Genomic DNA, 21342 nt, shown 5'->3' on the forward strand with positions numbered 1-21342 from the left:
GTTGTTAAGCACAAACAGACTTTTCCCAGATGCATTTCTTCCTCTAATAAATGTGACTGACAGGTACGCTGAGTAAATGCTGATTGTAAACGGAACATTTGATTGACTGCATGAAGAAGCCCATAAAGGAAAATCCACAACTGTTTCTTTGTTTCCGTTACTGAATAACGTATTCATGTTAAGTTTTCAATAAATATACTGCATTGCTATGAAACAAATTTGTTTATTTTCATATCCATTATTACAATCCTCACGTCAGCATTCAGTTTTTTCATTGACAAAGAAACATTTATAAACAACAGCTTTGAAAATCAAACATCATCTTTGTTAATAAAGCTTTAAAACCTAAAATGGTAAACATTGAAAAACTCCTAAATGAAGCAAGCCTAATATGAACATTTTAAACTGGAGTTTGGCTTAAAGGAACATTAAGTTGTTTGGAGTTGTACAAGTGTTTGATGCGATTCCTCATAGATGCGATTTCCAGATCATCAGCCCGACGCTAAAGCCAGGAATTGTGCTTCGTTTTTCACTCCCCACTGCATCATTTACAACTAATCAGGCTTATGCAGCAGGTTAAAGACTTTTTTTAAAGGACCTGCAATTTAAAAAAAAAATTAGATATTAAGGTTAAATAATATTTATTGATTACAGTGCACATAAATCATGGTGACTTGCCTGTACACTGCACAATGATATGAATGACTTTAGTCTTCTTGTATTCCCATGTAGAGCTGCCATCTGTTCTTCTGCAGCACAAACCTTTCTGGAACTTCGCTTTGAAAACTTCACCTGCAGAAATATCACATGTTAATTCAATTAAGTATTTTATAAACTTTAAAGTTCATTTTTAAGTTTCAGTATATGTATATGTATGGTTCAAAAATATACAATACACTTTATTATTTCCCATAAGAACTTGTTTACTGATTTCAATCTTAAAGTCGATTTTTAGCAACACTGATGCCATATAATTACTGTAATTACTGTATAAATCACAGAATCAGGCTGGCTCGGAGCTTTTTCTCTCATGTTGTCACCGAAAACGGGAACGGCTATCATGTGAAGACGGTTCGTCTCCATCGGGTTCCTTTTGCGCATGCGCAAGATAAAAAGAAATTATCTTTTCAAAGCAGCACTTTAACATCCTAAAATTAACATCCCTAGAGACATGTGACTGACAAAAGAAAAGATCACAGACTTGATTCTTACCTGAAGATGATTGACAGCGTGAACCTCGCAGCCGTAGACATTAGCGCACAGCGTTCAAAGTAAAAGTGCTCACAAACTACTTCCGGGTGACCGTGTGTCAGGCGAAATGTTAAAAAAATAATTTTAAAGTTCATTAACAGTTTGCTGCATTTTTTATTTGATATATAAATGGGAAATACGTAGATTATTATAGTACATTGATGTTTGGACGATAAAATCCAGCATCGCTTCATTTAAAATACTTTTCAGTTCAAATGATTGACAAAAATCATCATCCAATCAGCGTTGTCCCATAGTACCTGCCTCTTCCGGTTTGGAAATGTTTTTCATTTTTGAAGATTTCGTTTTGTTTTCTGGAAATTCATTCTGTGTTCTGAAATGTTTTTCATTTTTTAAAATTTCATTTTTTTTCTGAAATGTTTTTCATTTTTTAAAATTTCATTTTTTTTCTGAAATGTTTTTCATTTTTTAATATTTCATTTTTTTTCTGGAAATTATTTTTTTTTTCTGAAATGTTTTCATTTTTTAATATTTCTTTTTTTTCCTGGAAATTAATTTTGTTTTCTGAAATGTTTTTTTTTTTGTCATTTTTGTTTTTCAAGTTTTGGTTTCTGAAATTTTGTTTTGTTTTCTAAAATGTAATGCTGCTTTTTAATTTTTTTTTTTTTTTTTTAATTGTTGTTGTGTTCTTAAAAATGTTTTTGTATCGAGTGATTTGTTGAATGCTTTGCACTTCAGGGCCACCGTAAACTCTACTATCTTTGCTTGTTTATCTGCATGTGATGCAAACAAAAATATGTCCAATCGGCTTCTACTTACTTCTACCAAGTCAGGTCAATTACAATTAGCTGAGGGTAAAACCACAGTGAGGGATGCATATTTGTATGCACAAAAAATATGACAACCCTTCTATGTTTTAATCCCAACACTTCAAACAATACCTGAATAAATTAACGTGACACACCTTTTTTTTTTACCACAAAGAACAAAACCGTCAGAAAGACCCAAAATTCAAGGTTTTATGTTTGAAACTGTTGTTAAAAATTTTGTTTTTGTTGCTTAATATATAAAGTGCCAATAAGAAAAAAAAAATTGAATGACTGTTAAATATCTTTCCTTTTAGGTTAAAGAGTTGGACTTTATCAAATCGCCACAAAGTTAGTTGAATCTTTAACATCAATCAATCAATCGAATCATGTGTGAGGGAAAGATACACAACCCTACTCATTGTTATAATAAATAATTTTATTTTACTACCCTGGTGTCTTTCTGTTGTCCTTGTTTGTAGTTCACTTTTAAAAACACATGTTTCTGTTTTATTGTTTGGTCTACAGACGCCTGAGAACTTATGTCAGGTGTGATGTTGTGGAAAAGCAGTAATATGAAGTCCAGCAGGTCAGACATGCAGTGGGAAACAGCTGGAGGTGTGAAATGATGCCAACTGAGAACACAGGAGTACACTAACAATTCAGTGAGCTAGCTAGATGTTTAGTGCCACATGGAAGATCCAAACCTATTAGTTTTTGTTTTGTTTTTTCTAAAAAATGGAAGTAAAAAAAAGTGTTTAATACGGAGTGTCGAGTATCATCCATCCATTTTTATGGGTCACAGGGTTGCTTAAGCCAACACAGCTACAACCTGAGCAGGTCGCCAGTGTGTTGCAGGGCCACAAACTCAAACACTATCAGATACACACCTGGGGCAATTTAGAGTAGACGCCATCGAATTAATTGTGGCAAAGGGGCATTGCTCAGAAAATCAGGAATGAATACGGAGCCTGGTAAAAGTCACATCGTCCAACAGCATGCAATTCTTTTGGGGTGAAAAATAAAATGTTCAAGAAAAGCGTGTCTTGACCATTGTGTCAGAGGAGTTTTACACTAAAATCAAAAGCTCCTTCTGTCCATCATCTGCAGTCAGGTACACCTTTAGGGAAAACATCCACCAACCAGCTTGTCACTATAACTGAACAAGACAACTCTGCTGTTAAGGTGCATTCAACATGAAATGCTAATTTAACGTACAGATCCAGTACGTTCAGCTTCTAATCCGTGTGCCTGCAATTGCATTTAATTTTCAAAGCGAGTGGCAATAACTGGGCCCAGTTCCTGTTGTGATAACTTGTGAGGATGACTCAAAGCACCGTGTTACTCTGAAGGTAAAAGCAGCAGGGTGATGGAAAGCATTATTCAAGTCCAACACTACAACTCATAAGTAATCTGACCAAACTTCGTGGTGTCAGATGCAAAAAGATTTGATTTTTTATGCTGTTTGACAATATTTGGGTAAAATCAGGATTATTTTTGAAAACAGTAAATAACGTTTTTACGTAAAGTTCAAAATGCTCACTTTTTTATATTAAGATGTGTAGAACTTTGTGTATGATGAACAAAAACTTCTCCTGAAAACACTTTGATAATGACATTAATTTGGATGGTGATTTGGATTCTTACAACAAAAATTCAACATGTTTCTGATTCTATTTTTCTCTCCAGGCAGCTATTGAAATATGAACATTTCATGCCTTTTTTTAACTCTCCTTTCCTTCTTTTGTATCTAAGAACAGCCTAATATCCATGAACAGGAGTAATTTTTACAATATTACCTTTTTGGAAACTACTCAGAAGCAAAAGTTAAAGTAAATGATCCAACCTGGACATGTTTTTCACACAGATCCTTACTTAAGACCTTCTGATATCTGCAAAGAGCTGATATGTCTCAGTAGCAGCTTGTTGGTATTGTTTTAGCAAATATTATCAGTGCTTTGGGAAATAGAAATAGTACAATTCTCATGATTATAGTCAATAAACATGTGCACAGACACAAACACACAGACACTCACAGACTCACTGAGTTGGTAGCTGTAACTTGGCTGAGTTGCTGCTATATCAGTGCGCTGTAGTCATCCACCTGCTGCCATCTCTGTACCTCGGTCTTCTGCAAGAACATATTGGCATCCGAGACTTCAGACTTCAGTCATTAATTGAGCTTAATTGTCTCATTGGTCAATTGTCTGAGACCAACCAAATTACTATGCTAAACTCAAGAGCATTAAACACCTGGCTCCCATCAACCTGAAGCCAAATCACTCAGCATGAGGGAGTTGACTGAATCTGGGTCATGGGTTCTCCTGGCCGACAGCGTACGTGATGAAAGTGAGAAACTTTTAATGAGCTTTAAACTATTCTACCAAATCTGAACTTTAAAAATGTATTAAAATGTATGAAGAGCTAAAGACTTGCTCCAACCATCCTTTTTAGTTATTTTAAAAGTTTTCCCAGTGGTCTTTGTACTATAACTATGCCGTTTTTATCCACAATAATAATTAAAAAAAACTGTGCTGTTATCTTGGATATTTTATTTCCTCAGAGCAACAGTAATTTATTAGAAATTCATTGTAAATGAGACTGTTGGCCGGAGCAATCCCACCCCCATTCCCATTACCCATAGCTGAGATCTCTGTTAACACATTCTCCCGCCGAGCCTACAGCCCCTCACAGTCCCAACCTAACATTAGCGCTGCAACAAAATGGCGAGCATGTTGGAGCTATGCAGTCGTACAGCTTTGAGCTAGATTCCAGCACAGACGAGGAAAACAAAGACAAACATGGATCCACAAAGGGATGCATCAGAATGGAGCAGAGCAGGGAGCTTGTGGCCCGCCCAGCATATCCTTTACGAAACAAATACAATCTTTTTCCAACAGCATTTTTTGTCTGCTCCTGATTCACGACGATTTGAGTAAAGAAATACTCAGCAATGCATCTTTGAGCTTAAGTTTCTTAATATATGTCCTCTATCTGCAGAGCAATGCCACAAGAACATAAAAGCACTTATAAAGCTGATATTTAATGGAGGGGGTCAATAACAGAGATTCTATTAGTGAACTGCTGATGCACACATCTGTTTTTGAAAGCAATGGCAGGTTGTATAGATAAAGAAGCTGAAGCAAATGGAGGAAGGCGTGTGCCTGTTAGCTTTGTTTTTTAGACAGCATAGGTACACGTGGATTACATTGGCAGCATATTCTTTTTTTACTGGTTTTCTATTCACCGGGCCGAGGCAGCCGCTGATAAGCCAGACTGCATAGAAAACCATGCAGTTAGAGCGTGGTGCTCTGAGAGGAAGGATGCATGTGACTGGGTGAAAGGGGTGTGGAGGGTTATGGGGGGAATGACTGCCCACCCGTTGTGCTCTAAATCCACGGGAATCTGTTAGCCGTGGTGGCGCTCTGATTGTTCACCAGCCAGAGAGCTGAAGGAGGGGATTTGAGCTCTGCAGAGTCAATAACTACAAAGTGTTTTAAAACATTCTTTAATCGTCTTATGCTATTTTGGATTGGTTTGGTTTCTTTTAAATCTTATCATTTTTGACTGTCTTGCTTTATTTTTGGTGAAATGATAATTCCTGGCCAGCTGAGGGACTGGTTTTGTGTTTTACCTGTGACTCTTTTGGTTTGCGGCATTTCATTATTGTTTGAACAAAGCAGAGAAATGTCTGGAACAAATTGGATTTGAGCATTTTCAGCTGTAATCAGCACTAGGTTTTTTTTCACATGAGCTGGGGTAATCTGATCTGATCTGATGCTTTTAAGTCCAGAGGAAAAAATAGACAACCACTGTAATGATAGATTGAAGGGGGACAGTCTGATTTAAAATGGTCTTCAAAGAATAATTCATAGAATTTCATGGTTGATGGGCAGCACCAATCAATCCGGTTGTTTTTATTTTTTGACATACTTAGAAAATTGGTTTTACTTTTTAACGTAGTTTTTGGAAAATTGTATATATTTTAGAAAGAGCTGTATTTGTAAAAAAAATATTAAATTATATCCAAATGTGGACCTTCAACAGCTTACTGACTCCCTGAATCACACTTAACATGCATTTAGACACTAATTCCATGACAAAATAAGATTTTTTATATTTTTTAAAATTAATTTAACCCCATAAAGGCCAGAACATCAAAGAATTGGCAAAAAAGGTCAATTTTTGGAATTAAGATGTTTTTTTTAAACCCTTTGATGAAATCCACAAAAAAGGTTGCAATATCATTTTTTATTAGATATAGAAAGTATCAAATATGATGGGTTGGCTGATTTGGTAACTAACAACGTTACATATTGACGTTGGTGCTCAGGATAAAAATCCTCTTGTTTACCCAGTCTCTCAAATTTGACCCAGACAATTTTAATATAATGTAACTGTATAAAGAACTAGAAGGAGCTGCATTTCCAGAAGAAAATACAGGGTTGAATGCTGTACTGCAAAATAAAAGCTCAATTTGCTGCAGAAATGGCTGAACTGTTGAAAATTTGAAGAACACAAAATGGCTTCCAAACCGTCGACATCCCATAATGACTTCAAAACTTATGTTGCAGTCCAAAGCCTTGTGATCATTTTAACGTTTGAACGGTGTCTCTAGCTAAAAGTCTCTTGAAGTTATAATGGTTGAAAGAAACAAAGGTTTTCAAGGATTCCCCATGTATTTAAATGGAGGCAAAAATCCTGGAATATCCTGAAAAGTTCAAGGATTTGAAAAACCAAAAGTCATAGTTGGAATAAGCTGAAAGAGCTGAACATTTTAATAGTTGAATGGTTAAAATAGGTTCAAAATTGGAGAAGGAGTTAAGCGGCGAAAAACGGCGGAAGACCGCGTAATAAATAAAGAGAAACAGGAAAACAAAATGTTGAATGCTTTACAACATTCAACCAATAAATTATCAATAATGCAATACAGCAAGCAGTTATTTGAAGAAATGAATAACAATAGACGAGTTATTCCACACAAAATTTTGAAAATGAGCAAAACTGAGCAGGAAATGCCCTTGGGCTGCCACTAGTGAAACGATAACTCACTATAAACATGAACCACTGTATATACAATTGGGTTTTGAGAAAAGTTTGGATCATGCTAATGAGATGGGGGTCTATGAAATACATGCAAAAAATGTGATACGAACGGGTGTATAGGCTCAAAGCCAAGTAATGTCATTTTAAAAAGCACATTAAATCGCCACACTATGGATGTAAAAGTAGTCATTAGTCGTCAGTATAAGAGCTTTTTCGGGCCCATAAGCTAAAAATGAAACGTGGCTCCCTGGTGGCTCCTCTGTATCTGTGCATAAACCGCTGCAGTGTGCTGGTCTGGTTCCAGGCTCATGCTGGGCTGATTCGTCTCTCTGCTCTATTTCCTGCCCGTTTACTCTGAAGTCTGTCGCATAGCTCGGAAGAGGGGATGCCGATGTGAGGAGAAGAGTGGTGGGATGCCGGCTCTTTTTTGAAAGGGAGAGCGAAGGACCACAAATCAGTGGTTTGTGATGAGGAGAGGGAGGGCTTGAATCTCTTCAGTAATCACAGGGATGATGGTGGAGTGCTGTTCTGTTTTTGATTGGGGTTTTAACCCTGCAACAGAGTAAAATCTAACCTCAGAAGATTTTTAGTAAAAGCGAGGCCAAGTGCAGTCTATCTTTAGACTAGGATCTCAAGTACACCAAAAGTTACAAAAAAACCAACAACTATAAAATAAACTTGAGTTACATTTTTAATAACTACAAAAAGGCTGTAATGAGGAAAAAGGCATAAGCCAATCAAGTCCTGCAGTTGTAGGAAAACCTAGCATGGAAACTTTACAGTTAGATATTAAGGATAAAAGGAAAAAATACACAGCATTGACTAGAAAAAGTGTGAAAACATTACGTATAATGGAAATAGGAAGCAACAGGTTCTCAAACATGTTGGAGATTATAAACAAACCATTGATATTTTATCAGGTTTAAGCTGTTATAAATGATCTTTGTTCCACATTTTTCCACGTTTTTTCTCAAATAAGGAAATAAGGAAATTAGTATTAAAAATGATGATTAAAATGAATCAAAACAATTTAAAAAATGTATTATTGGGCTGTGTACAGGGGTGGAGCTACAGGGGACAAGGGGTGGCAGCTGCCCAGCAAATAGCTTTGCCCCCTCAATTACTGATTAAATAATTGTGTCATTATTGACAAAGAATGAGAAATCATCAATACAAGTATCTTTAGGGATTGCAAAAATAACTAAAACACAATTTTAAAATAAAATAAAAACACTAAGAATAATAAAACTGTTAGAATTACATATTTTTAATCATTTCATTTTTAATGGCCTTCCACTCTGGTGTCTTGCCACCCTTCCAAAGTCTTCTGCCCCCCCAAATAAAATCTTCTAGCTATGCCCCTGGCTGTATAAAATCATGTATGAAGTAATTCTATCTAACAGTTAGCTTTTTTTTTAGAATTTTTTTTTTTTATTCTTGTAAGTCCTTATTTCTAGATTTTGATATCTTATTATTTAAAAAAAAATGACTTGCTGGATGGACAGATCATTTTACAACTTTCTATTGATTTTCTTTCTAACATTAACGTTCTTCTCTTTTTTGCAGTGCTGTCATTAAAATGGGAGGTGATGCAGTAAAGGTTTCTGAACAGGAAGACAAACATTGTGGAAAAAAAGTGAATCTAATAAAAAATAAAATGTGCAGAGTGACATAAACTTAAAAATGACACGAAGCAGCATATTACCCCCCCCCCCCCCCCATCACCACCACCACCACACAAGCACACAGATCCACAAAGCAAAATGCAAACTAACAGGAAGGTGATTCAACAGAGGGGCAGAGGGTTGGTGAGAGTGGTTATGCATTGAAGTGGGAATAGAAAACCAAAGGAGCTGAAACAGCAGGTGGAAACCCAGAGTGATGTAAAGAAAAAAAAAAGTAAAGAATTGCATGGATGAAGGAAAGCAGAAGCAGAGGTCACATGCGGCAATGTGTGTACCTATATCTGTGTGTGTGAGAGGGATCCTGTACTGACTGTGTAGAGCACGAGCTGCATGGCTGAGCAATTTCTGTCCAGTTGACTGGTTGTACGGTTGGGGGTCCCAGGGAGAGCTTTGATCATTAGCGAGTGTGACAGAAGAGTTCTGACAGAGCGGTAACCCCCTGCCCATCTCACACAAACACAGTCACAAGCACCGGTAACAGCATCGCTATGACCACTAATGTTATTTCTATACATGGGCAGAGGCATGGATGTTGCAGACCTAAAGACAGTTAATCTGCTATTCAAAGGACCCAAAAAAAAGTTGCAAATTTGACTTTTTCTCTTTGTTCAAAAAGTTTCCTGAAAAATATGTGAAAAGAAAGAGGATCACTTGTCAAACTTAACAAATAAAAAACCCATGATGAGCCAAGGCAAATGGAAAAAGTGTGTAAAAACCTAATTTTCTCCTGATCAAATAGATTTTATCTACTGTTAAAAAGATCAATAACAAATTCCAGTGGTTGTGGTCAGGAGGCATGTCTTTGTCTGAGACCTTTATTAACTACTTTTATTACCATTAGTATTTCAATTTACTAACACTGTACTGTCAGTTGAAGATTCTTATCAGTTTTCTCAGTTTTCTGTGACATTTCTGCTCCGCTCCATTCAGGTGCATCCACCTGTAGACGACTAGATTCTTTGTTTTCCTTGTTTGAGCTGGTATGTGGCTCAAAACTGTACAACCGTGTATAGCTTCAATATTGCTTACCACTTTTGTTACACTGGTAATGTAAGATTGGGGTTGTGCGTTAGCGGGAGAGAGTGGGGACAAAAGGATGATGGGAAAGGTTTACTCCATGGCAACAGTCCCGCCAACAATTCAGAAGTGAATTTCTAATGAACTACTGCCACTCTGCAGAAACTATGTCTTAGAAAACCACACAGGTTTTTTTGATTTTGGCATAATTTTAACTATAAAAGGCTTTATAGTTGAAGAGATGACTGTCATTACTAAAGTGTTTTTTTTTTTTTACCCTGAAAACTTAGCTTTGTAAAGGAAGCAAATTCTCTTTTATTAAACTGACACTTTAACATTTTCATCCTCACAACACAACAACATTTCTCAGACATGTAAACACATTCAAATCCCTTTTTAACCATTTGAAACAATATTTTTACCAACAATGTATATCAGGTCCCTACCAAACTCAATTTGTTCCGGAGAAAAAGGTTGGAAAACAAGTGAAAGAGATCCCCAGGCACCACGGATGTGATAATATTTTTGACAGAGAACTGTAAACCTGGCAACTGTAAATCTGCCTATTTCCAAGCATTTGTTTGAAGACAGCTTGCCAGCTTGCTGTGCAGCACCATTATTTTTCCATAGTTCAATCAACTTGACCCTGAAGTTGACTGAAAGTGACCACAGAGGTGATCTAACTATGTGACTCTGAGAAAATAGCAGCCCACACATTTTCACTCCAATAATAGAACATTAATTTTCCAATTTATTTCATCTCTAGTTGCCTTTCTGCCAGTCCTTCAGGTGGTTTCTCTGAGGTTCGGGCTTCTCAGACACTCAGTGAACTGGTAATTAGTTTCTCCTGGCTTTCTGTCTCACACACTGTGTGTGTGCGTGTGTGTGCTTGTGTGTGTGTGTTTGAAGACCACATCCAGACAGAAATCAATTTCAGACGGAGATCTATCAGCTTTTGTTGCCAGCGATCCAATCATCAAATAATGCATCTGATATCACGGTGTCGAGGTGGTCTGTTCAGGGAATGATTCACTCTCTCTCTTTTTTTCTTTCCCTCAGGTTCTCTGCCACTTTTTTTCCTCCATCACCCACACACCTGTCGTATCAAACCCAATCTGTCTCACACACACACACACACACACCAACAGAGCAAGTTGATGGATAGTATTAGGAAACACGATTTCACCAGGGAATTATCAAGGGAAAAACTATCGCTCTGATACTTTTATGTTGTTAGACTCCATCCGTCTAAAATCATTCCGGCAGATATAGTAGGATGAGGAGCTGTGACTTTATTTACTTTGTCTAACTGGGATTCACTTAAGTGATTTTCTCCATTTCTTTCCAGCAGCCCTGGCAGTCCATTCAACATGCAGGACCAGCTGTTGGAAAGAGCAACAGAGACAAAGACGGAATAGTAAAACCATACAGACCTTTTTAGAAGTTAGGACAGTGCATCTTTCAATAAAGTCAAAGTAAATGCCACATAAATCCATATTTTAAAAAAAGGGAGAAAGCACATTTCAACTCACGATCAATTGCTCTTTCCAAGTTGAAAATTAAAAAATTAAAAACTGCCCCTTTTTGACCAGTTCTCACTGGCTGAGCAGCTGCCACACGCCCCTCACCCTCACCCTCACCTTCTGCCCATGCCACCCTGGTCAGGGTTCCATGTGACTAATTCAGACGAAAAAACACCTTTCTGTTGGTTTTTATATCCATAACAACCTTTTTTATTTTATGGTCCCCTGAGGGTGACGAACATGTCTATGTAATTTTTATGAGAATAGGCAAAAGTACATTTTTGGATGTCCCCGACAAATAAAGTTTTATTTTTATTTTTATATAATCATACCCAAATTCCCAATATGTTCATATTGTATGTCATATTGTTTTGTTGAGCTTGAGCCAAAGATATTTTCACAATATTCTGGTAAAAATCCACTTTTGTGAGCTCTCTGACATTGTTCAACATCTAAATACAACATTTTCTCCCATGAAATTCTCAAAGGTACTAAAGGTGATTTTTCTGGTCAAATTCAAAATGGCAGCCTCTACCCAAGGTCAAAGGTCAACAAACCTTTGACTGCATTTGTAGACGCTACCTGTTGGTGTGTGTGTGTAATTTCATAGAGAATGCTCAAACAAAAGTTTTTCTTCCAAAATTTGTGCCAAAATATGAAGATTGCCAATTTGTACACTTTGCCGTTTTAGCTGTAGGTCCTATGGCTATCCCATAATCATTTTGAAATTTTCTCTGAACATCCCCAACACGTGTTCTTGGTTTGTTTACCGTTCCCTCGTATATTGTGGGTGACACACTCTATAAATAACTTGTTCTCATCACACATTTCATCCACTTTTCTGACAGAAATGAACATTTTCACATTTTTCTCTCAAAGTTTAAACCTTCATACAAAAATAAGTCAGATTTTATAAAATGAAAACAAAAATCTGATCCCGATTGGAGATTTATGGAACATTGTCAAGCTGCATGTGCAGGCCTTTGCACAGGAGACACTGCCCGGAAGAAATTGATTGATAAGGATGCAGCTGTTTAAAGTTTTGCTAAAGCAGGGTGACCGCAAAAGTTGAATTGTGATCTAGTGAGGGAACACTATAAGAGATTTTAGCCCCATTCGTTTTCGACCGATGAGATGTCATCACTTTAATTGACGGGGGTCGCTCATTACATGCCCATAATTCCTTTTCAACGGGTACCAAGTTTTTCGTTATGCACCTGGGGTCAAAATACGAAAAAAGAATTGCAAAAACAATATTGTCCTTGCAGTCCAGGACTGCGGCCAGCAATAGTAATTACTTTATTTGAGCAAACGTATTTTTTAATCGTCTTAAATAAAAGATAAATCTTTTTTATTTAATTTGATTTTGTTAACATGAGCCCCATGTTCTCCATCATACTTGCTTTGTGAAATGGTACATTTTGTTGACAAATGGTATTTTTGCAGTTTTTGCTCAATGCATTTCAAGGATTATATTAAATGTATTTTTTGCTATTGTTTTAAGTTCCAGTGGGTTTTCTCACAGCAGGTCTAAATCCAAAAACAATGGCTTCATGTTTACACTGTAGTGTTGCTACAAAAACTGTCTGCATTTAAAAAAGCTTTTAGAACTCACAGCAGAAACACGCTGCCTTAAGCTTGTCCAATCTGTCAAGTAGCTGCAGTGATTAACGCAAACCTGGAGAGACAAATAAACATGTCACCAATACATTAAGAACAAAAATGTAACAGACCCAAAAAATGAAAGCAGAATAAAATAACCGAACTGTACAATAATCCACTGCTTCTGTTCCAGCGGCGCAATTGTTTCCCCAAGTCTTGGTTAAAATTTTCGGTCATTGGCCTTCGTCATTCTCTGCTTTGGTTTTCTTTTGTCATGCAAATAAGGCGGATTAAAGTTTTAATGGACTTCTGTTCACCGTACGTAAAAACATCAATGCCCAGAATTACATCTGACAAACAAATTAATTTAGTTTCCTAGCATCAAAGACTTTTCCGCAAAGAACACGGGGTTAATGAACTCACGAGTTGTGTTTATCTTCCTACTGTTTGTTCCGCAGTTAACAGTACAGCACAGTGTCAGTGATTGGATGCATCTTATTGAACGTGTAAGGAATGGGCATTGATAGCTTCCTCTCAGCTTGCACTAATGAATGTCTGTCCTGTATGGTATGCACAAGTGAAGATTGACGGTTTCTAAATGAAGTATCTAAAATGAATACACAAATGTTAAGGCACTTGTCTGTAGAAGATTTTTGAATGTCATGTTTTGTCCTTGGCCATTACACAGTTAAAATGGTTCGGGATACATAATGCTAATTAATCAGGAAGAAAAGAAGTATTTAAACTGCTAAAATTATTAGCTGATGCTGCTGTGATCCCACTCTAGCGTTGGGATGTCTCTAATTTGACCAAATAAATACCAAGTAGTTCTGCATATGTATTCTGCAGCTTAAAAGAAAAGTAGATCGCTTGGTGAGCCAGTAAAATAAAAATGTTTGAGCAAATGAATCGGTTAGTTCAAAAGCGGCCCAAGTCCACAATTTTTCAAAATATAGATATTATATGTTCCATGGTCTTTAAGGGGAAAGCTATCTGATTATGTGCAAAAAAGTCCCAAGTCAGTTGTGATGTATTGACTATGCTTGACATTTAAAGTGCATTAATGCAAATTCCTGGACTTGGGCCTCTCTTGCATGGGTTTTGCTTTATCCCATAGATGGCAGCACTAGTTATCCTATATGGCAGCACCCCTGTTTAATTCAAGAAGGGCCCAAGGCCAGAGACTTTAATTTGCTTGTCCTTTGAAATTATAAAAGTGAGGTGCTTCAAATTATTGCATTTGCAAGCTAAGAACTGATGCTAAATCTGGGTAAAGTATTAATCATTTGGTGTAGCCTCTCTTTAAGCTATGCAATTAAAATCATTTCCTGGAAAAACAAACCTCTTGGACTTGGGCCCCTTTTGAACTAACCGATTCAAATGTTTTTCTACAGGCATGCTGTGGGTGAAAAGTCGTAGTGAACACCAAGATGACACACAAAAGTAAGTAATTCATTTTTTGACACTGCTAAATCCTTTGCACTGCGCAAAAAAATCCCATTAGTGTTGTTCAAGTGGTAAGTGCGCACTCCTTGCATGCAGATTGACTGTTAGAAAAGAGCAAATTTGACAATCATAGCATAGTTTGTGTGGGCATCCTACTGGCGTCCCACTGGCACTTATGTATCATGCATGCAGGGTTAACGTACGGTTAATAAGGGGCTAATACGTGCACCTTATTAATGACTGGAGCGTTGCATACGGGCAGCACCTGTGTGACCTAATCTCATGCAACTTACATTGAATTTCTTATTTAATTTTATCACTTTGTTTCTCAGGGACAGTCCACAGTAAAAGCATCACTGCAATGAGCCAGATTTAGCCCAGTGGCTTGTTTCCATGTGTAGTACCCAGACAGAGGTTAAAAAAGTCTACCTAAAAATATCAATTAAAACAACTTAAACAATGAAAAAACCATTATAACACAACCAGTTAAAATGTCCCCAAAGCTTTTGATAAAAGTGTGTTTAACAATAAAATCCCCATAAAATACATAAGTGTATAGACCAGACAAAGGGGGAGAGGCAAATCACAATTCAATGATAGCAAGTTTGCATTTCATCCTTACAAAAACCTCACACAACAATTCTACGTTCTATTTTCATGATGTCCTTTGAGCGGCCACTCTCCTTCCACGGGCCCGGACAACTCAAAGCCCGTAATACGTGTACGGGGTCAAGCCCCCGTAAAAGGTCCATGTGACCAAGGCCAAAATGAGCTCTATAGAAACCAGTGGGCCACACGGTCACACCTTTTCTCTCATTTTTGTACACAGTTGTCACATCTCTGTACTGGTTTCAATGTTACTTCAGGTCTTGTTTGGGGTGAGAAAATTCCAACCAAGCTATTAAATCCAATTTTAGCTTAAATTTTGAGTCTCACCAAACAGAAGCAACTTTTAAACCCAAACAAGCAGTCTTCTCCAGCTATTTTAAATGGACTGCAAAATTTTACACATTGCTACCATATAAGGAGCTCAGTGTCTAATACGTTTCCCTCTGAGACTCTTAACAGGTTTTTCTTTCGGCTCCACTTGAGTGCATATGCATCTGACAGTGTTTGAGTGTGTGTTTCAGTCTGAAGAGCCACACACCTGCAGCTTGCAATCATGTGTATTTACATGTAAAAGCATGGATTGATTGGGTTTCCAGGCAGCCGGTGTGTATTTACCAGCTGTCATAACGATAGTGTTTTTGCCACGTATAGTAGGCTTTTTTGTTTTTTGAGAGTTAAATATTGATGTCATAATGCATTGAGACAGACAGCCTCTCCCACTGTGATGTAGTCATGGTTACCACATGAAGACAAATGTTTGAAATATCTCTATTTAGCCTCATTTCTACACACACCACCATGAGCAAATGGTACACAAATAAGCACACACAATCGCACCTCACTTTTCCTCACAGAGTGTGATACACAAACACATTAACAGTCACTTTCACAGTCACACATATCTTCCAAAACAGACAAACATTTATCGTCTGCTCCGCGATCCGTCTAAACATCTTTGAACAACACACAATTATTTTACGATCCCGGTGAATTATCATTCACTCATTGACACGCATCCCTCCTCCTCCTCTCGCTTCACTTGCTGCCTCTCACTCCGTCTCCCCTTCAACAGAAAGGTCAACACTCACCAGGAGACTCGCCGGCCTGTCAGAAAGACAGAGCGAAGGAGGAGGAATGATGGACCACACTCCGCACTCACCCGGCTAAATTTATACACAAATGATGAGCAAATCCAGGTCACATTTACACATTTCTTCCTAAAGGAACTAGACAAAAGGAAAAATCTACTCTACTCGGCCCAGTTCTGTCCTCCATAAAAACTGAAATCAAATCACAATTTGGAGACGTACAAGTACCAGTCAGATGTGTTTCTGAATATGAGGGTATTCAACATTTGTTACTTATGGTGTTTCAACATGACATTGTTCACAAAACAGGGATTTGTTTTCTTTTTGGTGCATGAAGACTCTCATTCATCCAGGTTGATTCCATCATAGTAGTGGGTTTAGGGGCTGTCATAATCTATATACTTACCCCCTTCTGAAACCAGCCTTCAACGGTCATTTCCGGAACTGCAACCATTCACGCCTTTGGTTTGGGCTTACATTTACCAGCGGCACTGACTCTGACTCCTGGCCTCTCTCTTTGTCATTTTGTTCTTAATAATTGTTGATCGTATCCATTTCTTTGTAGTTGATAGTTGCACTTTTTCCTCACTTGCTGCTGTGAACCTTTTCAAAGTCAGATGTCTAACAGCCAGCCTACCTAAGAGTGAGCGGCTGGAGCAGCAGCATCTGGTGGCTAATCTGGTGGGTCCTTCATGTGCATATTTAGTCAGTTTCATATGACCAGTGGAGCTACAGTAACTTTCACATTAAAAGGTTGTCAGAGCACGTGAAGAACTCCCGTGCTGACTCAGGTAGAGCACGAAAGCCCCAAACCCTCTGGCTTGGAGGTGACAGACTAAACTGCTGCACTGACCTGCAGGTGGGAAACAAACTATTCAACCACTTTTTTTCTCTCTCTCAGCAGCGCAGCTGAGATCCTTCTCTGCCCACCAGTGTTCACTGCTCCACCATTCAACTGTCCTTTTAGCCTTGCTGTTGAAGTGGCTTTGAAGTCTTTGCAGCTTCCCTCCACCAGCTGAACCTCCACTCTTCACTTTCCTCTTCCTGTAAATTAACTCTCACAAGCAATAAGGTGTCTTGCACTGCAACAGATACTCAAAACTGACAGTATTCATCTCTACACTGACAGTTTTTCAGATAAAATCTGAAATCTGGATCAGTTATGAAAGTTCACCAAAAAAAAACAAACTTTGTAGTTGTCTTTGACAACAACATTGATTTAGTGAAAAGTTGAAAGAAAACCAAGCATCAGTAACGCATGTAAAGATGCCGAAAAAGCTATTACAGGCTGATTAGCTGGTGTTTACATCAGAGTTTATAAGGTCACATCTGTGTTTTTACTGACCATCACAGGGGTTTTCAAACCTGGAATCAGTCAGCCTGTTTATTTAAGGGGTCAAAATAGTCACTGTGCCCTTCAAACTGGAGACAATTGAAGCAATTTGCTGAAGAGGAGTGCACCAAAATACCTGTTGAGAGGTGCAGAAATCTGATTAACAATTAGAGAAATTGGTTGATTGCAGTGATTACCTCAAATGGTTAAAGAACAAAATATTAAGTTAAGAGTACCATCATTTTTTTGTTGTTTAAGAGATTTTTTTTACCTCTTCTTTTTAGCGATTAAGCTCAACAAAAAGCAATTTCTTTCATTTTTGGTGGATTTTTTAGTATGTTTTTATTCATAATTTATTACTTATGTCAGTTTTGATGCTATTTTGAAAAACTATTAAGTTTTCCTGGCCTAACAGAAGAGTATTTACCATTTAGTATTAATTCAAAACTAAAATAAAATAATAATCTTAAAAATTGATATGTTTTCTAGAAGGTTAGTTTCCACATTGTATCTGGACAACAAGTTTGGGAGCCGGTTTAGCTCGTGCTGGTTTGCGGCGCCTTCCGTCCGTGAAACCAGGGTTCGACTCCGGGCTGCTCCCTGTTCCCTTCTCTACCTCTGTGCCGGTTCCAAGCCCGGTTTGAGAAGGTTGCGTCAGGAAGGGCATCCGGCGTAAAACATTGCCAAATTTACCATGCGACTTGTTCGCTGTGGCGACCCCGGATGGGAGAAGCCGAAAGTGGAAGAAGATCTGGACAACAAGTTTCATGAGCTTCTGGTGTTAAAATTGTGTTCAGCCTGTCTCTAAGGTATAGCAAGTATGCATTTCTGAAGTTTTATGTTTGACATTTTAGCTAAAGCTACCAGCAAATAACGCACACTGCAAAAACAGGCCCCTTAGAAATAAATACAGCCTCAGTTTTGGTAATAGACAATGTTCAATTGTGAGCTTGGACTAAGTAAAAAAACAAAACAAAAGGCTTGATAAGTACTCTAACTTTATCCAAAGCCCTTTTTGAACTGTGAATGCTTTTCTCCAACATTGTACCTCTTTTTATTTTATCTTATTAGTATTGAAATAAAAAAATCTGAACTCATTGGCTGATTTTCTTTAAATAGACAAAAAAAAACTGCCAATGGGATAAGAAGTATGATTTTACCAGTAAAGTCTCATTTACCAAAAACGTTCTAGTCACTAAGACTAGACTCTCAAACTAAGATTATTTTACTATTGAAAAACGTTCTTGATATGATTTTTTTATCCTTGCAAGACAGAAAATACAACAATTTTTCTTGACACAAATTTTTTTTTTTACTTTCTGAAGATTCCCTTTTTGCGTAGCAGATAGTCAAAACAACCAAGTTCACGCATTTTCGGTTAAACCCTAAAAGGAGAAAAGTGGTTATCACTGGTGTGAATCTGAAACAAAATGTACTGCTTGCAACTAGTTTATTTAGTTTTATCATTGAAGTTGATGGAGTCGTTTTAATTTTAACCAGAAAAAAAAAAGACAACATATTTCTTGGTCTTAAAAATGACAGACTTTTTTTCGCTTGTGTCCTTCAGAGTCGAAAAAAGGCTTAAAAGGTTTAGATCATTGGTGAGCTTTTTTATGAAGGTCCAGGGTCCTTTTTTAGATAGTATTTTACAGTGGAAAAATAACAATTCAAGGAAAAAATAATCTGCATGTTGTGTTACTAATGACAGATTATGTGGCTTCATGTTAAAGCTGCGAACATCCTTAACTGAAAAGACGAGCAATGGTCGCTTTTTTGTTAAACATCCAACTTCATCTTGTTTCTAGGTCAGTTTGTGCTTCCGCCTAAAGCACGAATCCTTTGACATATAATTTCATTGCTACTGAATTAAAGTTATTGCATTGGTAATAAATGCACGTCTGTTATTGATGTGTTAAAATAGTGTCTTTTTCATGTGCTGCGCCTGTGTGTGTGTTTTTTTTTCTGCCCTGACTGACACATTAACTCACAATGCACAGTGGGGATGAGGAGAAAAATTGAGTAATGAAAAAGACCTTGAATCAGAGAGGGAATAAAAAGAATAAAAAAGATGAATCTGCAGGTGGATTTGATTCCCTCAGACAACTCCAAGGAGACTGACACAGGTGGAATATGAATGAGGGTGTTCTGTTAAAAGGAGTGTGTGTACGTTTATTTGAGAGACGATGGAGTTGGGGGACAAGGAAAGTGAGTGGTGGTGGTGGAGGGGAAAAAGACAAGGAATGAGAGGGAAATATCAATGAGAGGGAAGAAAAGAGGGCACTGACAAAAAAGAGGAAGGAGAGTGTGGAAAAAAGGAGAAAGAAGGCAGGACACAGCGGTGAGTTAATGGCAGGAGACAATAAGGGGGAAACAAAAAAGAAAATGGTAGATAAGAGGAAAAGAAATTGTGTCAACATTAAAGAGAAGAAAAGGGGAGGGAGTGAATAACAAGCTGGCAAGGTCGTGGAAAACATTCACACTCAATAACAATGTTACCACTGAAAGTTTTCAAAGTTTCTAAGGAAGCCAAAGCAATTTATTTTAATGCAACAAAATTAAAATGGGGCATTAACACAAAAGATTAATGTTATTCTGCATTTCTTTGAAGTCCCACTGCAGTCATTTTTTGGGTTTTAACATCGATCCCAGTGGTCTTAATTATGATTCTGCAGCTTTTTAGACTAAAATGACTGTCGTTTTCTAGGACATAGTTTCTGCAGACTGGCAGTAGTTCATTAGAAATTCCCCTCTGAGTTGTGGGCATGACTGTTAGTGCAGAGTGGCCCGACCACACTTCCCATCATCTCACTAGCTTACACACCCTCCTAACATTAACATTAAGTTATTCAGACGTACAGTTTTGAGGCCCGATGCCAATTCAGACAAAGAAAACGAAGACGTACATGAATTATTTATCCACAAGTAGATGCATCAGAATGGATCGGAACAGGGAGTTTGTGGCTCACCTTTTTTATTTACCGCGTCATAAATACAATCTTTTTCTATCTGCATATTTTCTGTTGCTCCTGATTCACAATTTCAATAAAGAAATACACAGAAATGCAATTTTAAGGATAATTTTCTTTATATGTGTCCTCTATCATCAAAAAAATGATTGAAATCTTTAAAATGAAAGATTAGGTTGGTGTTACTGACTCATTTAAAAACCAGGCTGTCTGATTCACTTATCTTTATTTATTTATATTTTTATTTATTAATTAATTAATTTATGTATTTTAATCGTCATGCTTTTTTTTATATTTTGTTGTGTTTTAATGTAAAGCACTTTGTGTTATATTTTTATATGAAAAGCGCTTTATAAATAAAGTTTGATTTGATTTGATCTAAATTTGACTTTGAAACGTTGAATTTTGTGACACTGACTTTGTTTTCTCTCTTAAACTGGAAAACCCTTTTTCATGCAATATTTTAACTGGAACAATTTTTTGTTTGCGATTAATAATTTTAAGGATTGAAAATTTTATTTTGAATATTTCTATTTGCAAATGTCTTTTCGCTGTAACTGTGTATGGAAGTATTATGTTTGTTGTTTTTTTTTTTTTACTGCATTTTGATCCCATTGGTTTATTTAAGGAACATCAAAATAAACAAAATCTATTTGAGATATTAATTCTTAATTTGATTAGAAAAAAGAAAGTTAAGCTTTCTTTCTGACATTTTAAACACAAATATACATATTTGCACTATAGTACACACGACAGATTGAAATAATTAAATATGACTGTCAAATGAAGTTTGATTAATTAATTAAAGTTTGATTAATCACTTGTAAGGGAGCAGGAAGGAGTACATTTATGTCAACTCACCCCTGTCAAGTGTTATTTAACATTTTATATAATTGCCACAATCTGGTTCTTAACGTTTACTTTGAAATTCATCCATGCACTAAGAAATAGTTGATGCTGACAAGCCTCTCATTGTAAGTGGTGTTCAATCCAATTCAATTCAATTTTA

General features: G+C 37.0%; 2 long non-coding RNA genes across 2 annotated transcripts; one reads left to right on the forward strand and one right to left on the reverse strand.

Moving 5' to 3' along the window:
* Nucleotides 1-207: 207 nt before the first annotated feature.
* Nucleotides 208-1299, reverse strand: LOC144993831 (uncharacterized). The gene is made up of 3 exons (XR_013657095.1): nucleotides 1213-1299; nucleotides 679-792; nucleotides 208-598 (listed from the first exon to the last, which is right to left on the reverse strand). It is a non-coding gene; the product is annotated as an uncharacterized LOC144993831 (long non-coding RNA).
* Nucleotides 1300-8626: 7327 nt separating this feature from the next.
* Nucleotides 8627-17074, forward strand: LOC144993832 (uncharacterized). Its single transcript, XR_013657096.1, has 5 exons — nucleotides 8627-8700; nucleotides 10533-10599; nucleotides 11115-11183; nucleotides 14286-14334; nucleotides 16936-17074. It is a non-coding gene; the product is annotated as an uncharacterized LOC144993832 (long non-coding RNA).
* The last annotated feature ends 4268 nt before the right edge of the window (nucleotides 17075-21342 follow it).

Source organism: Oryzias latipes, chromosome 7 (genome assembly GCF_053564925.1).
Source record: "Oryzias latipes strain Hd-rR chromosome 7, Olatipes_Hd-rR_3.1".
Taxonomy (NCBI): Eukaryota; Metazoa; Chordata; class Actinopteri; order Beloniformes; family Adrianichthyidae; genus Oryzias; species Oryzias latipes.